Here is a 6,841-nt window from a genome sequence, read left to right as displayed (position 1 = left end):
TCCTCCAGTGGGGTGTATCTCTGGGCTGGCGACTATGTCTCAGCTGGAAAGCAACTCTCATTTAGCATGTTAAACAGCATTTAGTCCCTGAACTCTGAATAGCTCAAAGAAATTGTTTCTAAAAAATATAAGCCTGCAGGGAAGAACAATTAACAGGGCATGTTTGTATATGATTTCTTCCAAACTTTTAAAACACAAAGTCCTCTTTAGGCTTGGTGAAAAAGTAGATATATTTTATTGAGATATAGTTCAGTTCAGTTCAGTTCAGTCGCTCAGTCGTGTCCGACTCTTTGCGACCCCATGAATTGCAGAATGCCAGGCCTCCCTGTCCATCACCAACTCCCAGAGTCCACCCAAACCCATGTCCATTGAGTCAGTGATGCCATCCAACCATCTCATCCTCTGTCGTCCCCTTCTGCTCTTGCCCCCAATCCTTCCCAGCATCAGGGTCTTTTCCAATGAGTCAACCCTTCGCATGAGGTGGCCAAAGTATTGGAGTTTCAGCTTCAACATCAGACCTTCCAATGAACACCCAGGATTGATCTCTTTTAGGATGGATTGATTGGATCTCCTTGCAGTCCAAGGGACTCTCAAGAGTCTTCTCCAACACCACAGTTCAAAAGCATCAATTCTTCGGCGCTCAGCTTTCTTCACCATCCAACTCTCACATCCATACATGACCACTGGAAAAACCATAGCCTTGACTAGATGGACTTTTGTTGGCAAAGTAATGTCTCTGCTTTTTATATGCTATCTAGGTTAGCTATAACCTTCCTTCCAAGGAGTAAGCGTCTTTTAATTTCATGGCTGCAGTCACCATCAGCAGTGATTCTGAAGCCCAAAAAAATAAAGTCTGACACTGTAAAGATGTCCTTTTCATTATAGGGGACTGGAATGCAAAAGTAGGAAGTCAAGAAACACCTGGCGTAACAGGCAAGTTTGGCCTTGGACTACAGAATAAAGCAGGGCAAAGGCTAATAGAGTTTTGCCACGAGAACGCACTGGTAATAGCAAACACCCTATTCCAACAACACAAGAGAAGACTCTACACGTGGACATCACCAGATGGTCAACACCGAAATCAGATTGATTATATTCTTTGCAGCCAAAGATGGAGAAGCTCTATACAGTCAGCAAAAAAAAGACCAGGAGCAGACTGTGGCTCAGATCATGAACTGCTTATTGCCAAATTCAGACTTAAATTGAAGAAAGTAGGGAAAACCACTAGACCATTCAGGTATGACCTAGATCAAATCCCTTATGAGTATACCGTGGAAGTGACAAATAGATTTAAGGGACTAGACCTAATGGACAGAGTGCCTGATGAACTATGGACAGAGGTTCATGACATTGTACAGGAGACAGGGATCAAGAAAATCCCCCTGTAAAAGAAATGCAAAAAAGCAAAATGGCTGTCTGAGGAGGCCTTACAGATAGCTGGGAAGAGAAGAGAAGCGAAAAGCAAAGGAGAAAAGGAAAGATATTCCCATCTGAATGCAGACTTCCAAAGAATAGCAAGGACAGATAAGAAAGCCTTCCTCAGCGATCAGTGCAAAGAAATAGAGGAAAACAACAGATTGGGAAAGACTAGAGATCTCTTCAAGAAAATTAGAGACACCAAAGGAACATTTCATGCAAAGATAGGCTCGATAAAGGACAGAAATGGTATGGACCTAATAGAAGCAGAAGATATTAAGAAGAGGTGGCAAGAATACACAGAAGAACTCTACAAAAAAGATCTTCACGACCCAGATAATCACGATGGTGTGATCACTCACCTAGAGCCAGACATCCTGGAATGTGAAGTCAAGTGGGCCTTAGGAAGCATCACTACTAACAAAGCTAGTGGAGTTGATGGAATTCCAGTTGAGCTATTGAGATATAACTCACACACAATAAAACGGACCCACTTGCAAGGGCAAGGTTTGGTGTTTGATGAGTTTCGACGGCTGCATACGCTTGTGTAATCTCTTCTCCAGTAAGACCTGGAACATCTCTACTACCCTAGAAAGGTCTCTCTTGCTCTTTCCCAGTCAACCCCCTCCCTGCTCTGCAACTACCACCCCTATCACTAGAGGGTTGTTTAGCCTGTTTTATTTTTCAACTTTTTATTTTGTATCAGGGTATAGCCAATTAACTGGAGGAAGAAATGGCAGCCCACTCTGGTATTCTTGCTTGGAAAATTCCAGAGACAGAGGAGCCTGGTGAGCTACAGACCATGGGGTCACAAGAGTCGGACACAACTGAGCGACTGAAAAACAACAACAACAACAACTGTAGCCAATTAACAAACAACGTCGTGATAGGTTCAGGTGAACCGTGAAGGAACTCAGCCATACATGTACAGGTATCAATTCTCTCCCGAGCTCCCCTCCCATCCAGGCTGCCACACAACACCGAGCAGAGCCCCCTGGAGGTTCAGCCTGTTTCAGAACTTCAGGGTTCTCCAGAGAAACAGAGCCAACGGGATAGATGAGACACATTAAGAGACTTATCTTAAGGCAACAGCTCACCTGATCACAGGAGCTTGCACGTCTGAAATCCCTATGGCAGGCTGGAAACTCACACAACAGGGGATGTTGCAGTCTTGAGGCAGAATTTCTCCCCTGAGAAACCCCAGTATTTGTTCATAAAGTTTTCAACTGATGGGGTGAGGTCCACCTACGTCATCAGGGGTCACTTTCTTCCCTTAAAGTCAGCTGATCCCAGGTGTTAACCACGCCTACGAAATACCTTCACAGCAACACCTAGATTTCCATGTGACTTAATGCTGGTCCTGTGCCCTGGTGAAGCGGATACAGAAGACTCAAATCATCCTGTAGACGGAATCACACAGCATGTGCTCCTCTGTGTCTGGGTCCTTTCCTTCTGCGTAAAATTTCTGAGTCGTCCCTGTTTGTCTCAGTAGTAGGTTCCCTATTATTAGTATTGATCTCCTTTAGGATGGGCTGGTTGGATCTCCTTGCAGTCGAGGGGACTCTCAAGAGTCTTCCCCAACACCACAGTTCAAAAGCATCAATTCTGCGGCGCTCAGCTTTCTTTATAGTCCAACTTTCATATCCATACATGACCACTGGAAAAACCATAGCCTTGACTAGACGGACCTCTGTTGGCAAAGTAATGTCTCTGCTTTTTAATATGCTGTCTAGGTTGGTCATAACTTTCCTTCCAAGGAGTAAGCGTCTTTTAATTTCATGGCTGCAATCACCATCTGCTGTGATTTTGGAGCCCAGAAAAATAAAGTCAGCCACTGTTTCCACTGTTTGCCCATCTATTTACCATGAAGAGATGGGACTGGATGCCATGATCTTAGTTTTCTGAATGTTGAGCTTTAAGCCAACTTTTTCACTCTCCTCTTTCACTTTCATCAAGAAGCTCTTTAGTTCTTCTTTGCTTTCTGCCATTACAGTGGTGTCATCTGCATATCTGAGGTTACTGATATTTCTCCCAGCAATCTTGATTCCAGCTTGTGTTTCTTCCAGCCCAGCATTTCTCATGATGTACTCTGCATATAAGTTAAATAAGCAGGGTGACAATATACAGCCTTGACATACTCCTTTTCCTATTTGGAACCAGTCTGTGGTTCCATGTCCAGTTCTAACTGTTGCTTCCTGACCTGCATAAAGGTTTCTCAAGAGGCAGGTGAGGTGGTCTGGTATGCCCATCTCTTTCAGAATTTTCCACAGTTTATTGTGATCCACACAGTCAAAGTCTTTGGCATAGTTAATAAAGCAGAGGTAGATGTTTTTCTGGAACTCTCTTGCTTTTTCTATGATCCAGTGGATGTTGGCAATTTGATCTCTGGTTCCTCTGCCTTTTCTAAAACCAGCTTGAACATCTGGAAGGTCACGGTTCACATATTGCTGAAGCCTGGCTAGGAGAATCTTAAGTATTACTTTACCAGCGTGTGAGATGACTGCAATTGTGCGGTAATTTGAGCATTCTTTGGCATTGCCTTCCTTCAGGATTGGAATGAAAACTGACCTTTTTCAGTCCTGTGGCCACTGCTGAGTTTTCCAGATTTGCTGGCATATTGAGAGCAGCCCTTTCACAGCATCATCTTTTAGGATTTGAAATAGCTCAACTGGAATTCCATCACCTCCACTAGCTTTGTTCGTAGTGATGCTTCCTAAGGCCCACTTAACTTCACGTTCCAGCATGTCTGGCTCTAGGTGAGTGATCACACCATCGTGAATATCTGGGTCGTGAAGATCTTTTTTGTAGAGTTCTTCTGTGTATTCTTGCCACCTCTTCTTAATATCTTCTGCTTCTATTAGGTCCATACCATTTCTGTCCTTTATTGAGCCCATCTTTGCGTGAAATGTTCCCTTGGTATCTCTAATTTTCTTGAAGAGATCTCTAGTCTTTCCCATTCTATTGTTTTCCTCTATTTCTTTGCATTGATCGCTGAGGGAGGCTTTCTTATCTCTCCTTGCTATTCTTTGGAACTCTGCATTCAAATGGGTATATCTTTCCTTTTCTCCTTTGCTTTTCGCTTCCCGTCTTTTCACAGCTATTTGTAAGGCCTCCTCAGACAGCCATTTTGCTTTTTTGCATTTCTTTTTCTTGGGGATGGTCTTGATTCCTGTCTTCTGTACAATGTCACAAACCTCCATCCTAAAGGAGATTAGTCCTGGGTGTTCATTGGAAGGATTGATGTTGAAGCTGAAACTCCAATACTTTGGCTACCTGATGCGAAGTGCTGACTCATTTGAAAAGACCCTGATGCTGGGAAAGATTGAAGGCAGGAGGAGAAGGGGACGACAGAGGATGAGATGGTTGGATGGCATCATCGACTCGATGGACATGAGTTTGGGTGGACTCCAGGAGTTGGTGATGGACAGGGAGGCCTGGCGTGCTGCAGTTCATGGGGTCGCAAAGAGTAGGACATGACTGAGCGACTGAACTGAACTGAACTGATTATTAGTATTCTCTAGTATGAATACTAGAGAGAAGGAATACTTGGAGAAGGAAATGGCAACCCACTCCAGTGTTCTTGCCTGGAGAATCCCAGGGACCGCGGAGCCTGGTGGGCTTCCGTCTATGGGGTCACACAGAGTCGGACACGACTGAAGTGACGCAGCAGCAGCGCAGCAGTGTGAATACAGTAAGCTAGGTTCTAATACACACCAGCCATTTCACAATTTAGCCATGAGATCTACAGATAATAAAACAAGAAAATTGCTTTGTGATGCCCAGGGACTTGTAAACACCAGTTAGAATCCACCAGAGTAACTCGCTGGATATTTATAAAGTTCACTGGCATTATACACCAGAATGGTTTAAAATCTCTTAATATCAGCTGAAGCACAATGGGACACAAAGGAGGCAGCTCATCCCTTTCAGGAAAACATTCATTTTGTGTTGTTTTTGTTGTTTTAGGATTTTAATTTAGTGGCAGCTAATTAACCAAAGAATACAGTCTAAACTAAAACTAATTCTCTTGTGGTCACTTCAAAAGACTTCTCTTCAACACACATTAAAGCAATTGCATACAGGAGAGTCTGAGGGTGAACTTGGGTTTCCAACTGCCCGGGGAAAGATCGGCTAAATCTGTCAGTTAAAGAGGAGGTTACCGCCCACTTCTCCACTCCGCCTCACGAAGGGCTGCTGCGCCTCACGGCCTCCACTCTTCTCTGCCTTCCCTTCAACCCTCTCAAAGCAGCACGCACCGGCCACCCTAGAGTGCCGGCTCTCAGGTCAGTGAGAGCACGCAAACTGCCACAACCACACGGGCCTCTCTCAGAGCTCCTCCCCAGGGGTTTGCGAGCGGCCCCTCCCCGCCCCGTCTGCGCCCCGCTCCTCCCACGCGGCTCCTCCTCAGCCTCCTCCTGGGTTCTGCTCTCCCTCCCAGGGTGAGGGGCTCAGCGGGCTCTTCCGGCCTGAAATGCCTCTACCTGCCAGTGCCTCCGGAATCTACACCTCCTAGCCCTCCTTCCCCGAGGCTCCAGATCTGTACCTGCAACCTTTGCGACCACTCCGCAAGTTCATGACCAGTCTCTCAACCAGTCTGCACACCGGCACCGGCCCACCTGGGGCCATCTCGGGGCGGGGGGGGGCAGGAAACTCGCTCGTACGGGGCACTCAGACCAGGGAGTGCAGTGTCCCTGAGTCCCTTCTCTCTCACACTGCACCTACTTCACCACAGCCCCAAGCGCTCCGCCTTCAAAATGCCGATCTCTTATATCTGACCAGTTCTCAAGTCCTCACCGTACAAGCACCACATCCACGATGGCTCAGCCCTCGTCCCTCTGCCTGGAAGACCTTGGCCCCCTCCAGTGTAATCTCAGCAGCCACAGTGGCTCTGTTAAATGCCAAGTCATCCATGAGCCTTCTCTGCTCATGGCCCCACAGCTTCCTGTCTCGCCTAGACTCCATCCCGCCTCCCGCACACGCTCCTCCGGTCAGCGTGGCTTGCTCCCTCATCCTCCTGAGGTCTTCCCCAGGCACCATGTTTAAAACTGCCATCCTCCCAACAGGCGCTCCCTCGCGATCCTACCGCCTCTATTTTTCTGTCCAACTCCATCTGATCTACTACATGCTTTGCTATATTCCTATTATTTTCTGTATCCCTAAACCAAGATGCATCTACCTGCAACCTAGGAGACCCCGGTTCGATTCCTGGGCCAGGAAGATCCACTGGAGAAGGGATAGGCTACCCACTCCAGTGTTTTTGGACTTCCCCGGTGGCTCAGCTCGTAAAGAATCCGCCTGCAATGTGGGAGATTTAGGTTCAATCCCTGGGTTGGGAAGATCCCCTGGAGAAGGGAAAGGCTACCCACTGCAGTATTCTGGCCTGGAGAGTTCCATGGACTGTATGGACCATGGGGTCGCAAAGAGT

The sequence above is a fragment of the Giraffa tippelskirchi genome, chromosome 2 (genome assembly GCF_054371585.1).
Source record: "Giraffa tippelskirchi isolate mGirTip1 chromosome 2, T2T-mGirTip1v1.2.pri, whole genome shotgun sequence".
NCBI lineage: Eukaryota > Metazoa > Chordata > Mammalia > Artiodactyla > Giraffidae > Giraffa > Giraffa tippelskirchi.
The sequence above is the reverse complement of the archived record's forward strand: the minus strand, read 5'-3'. Positions refer to the sequence as shown.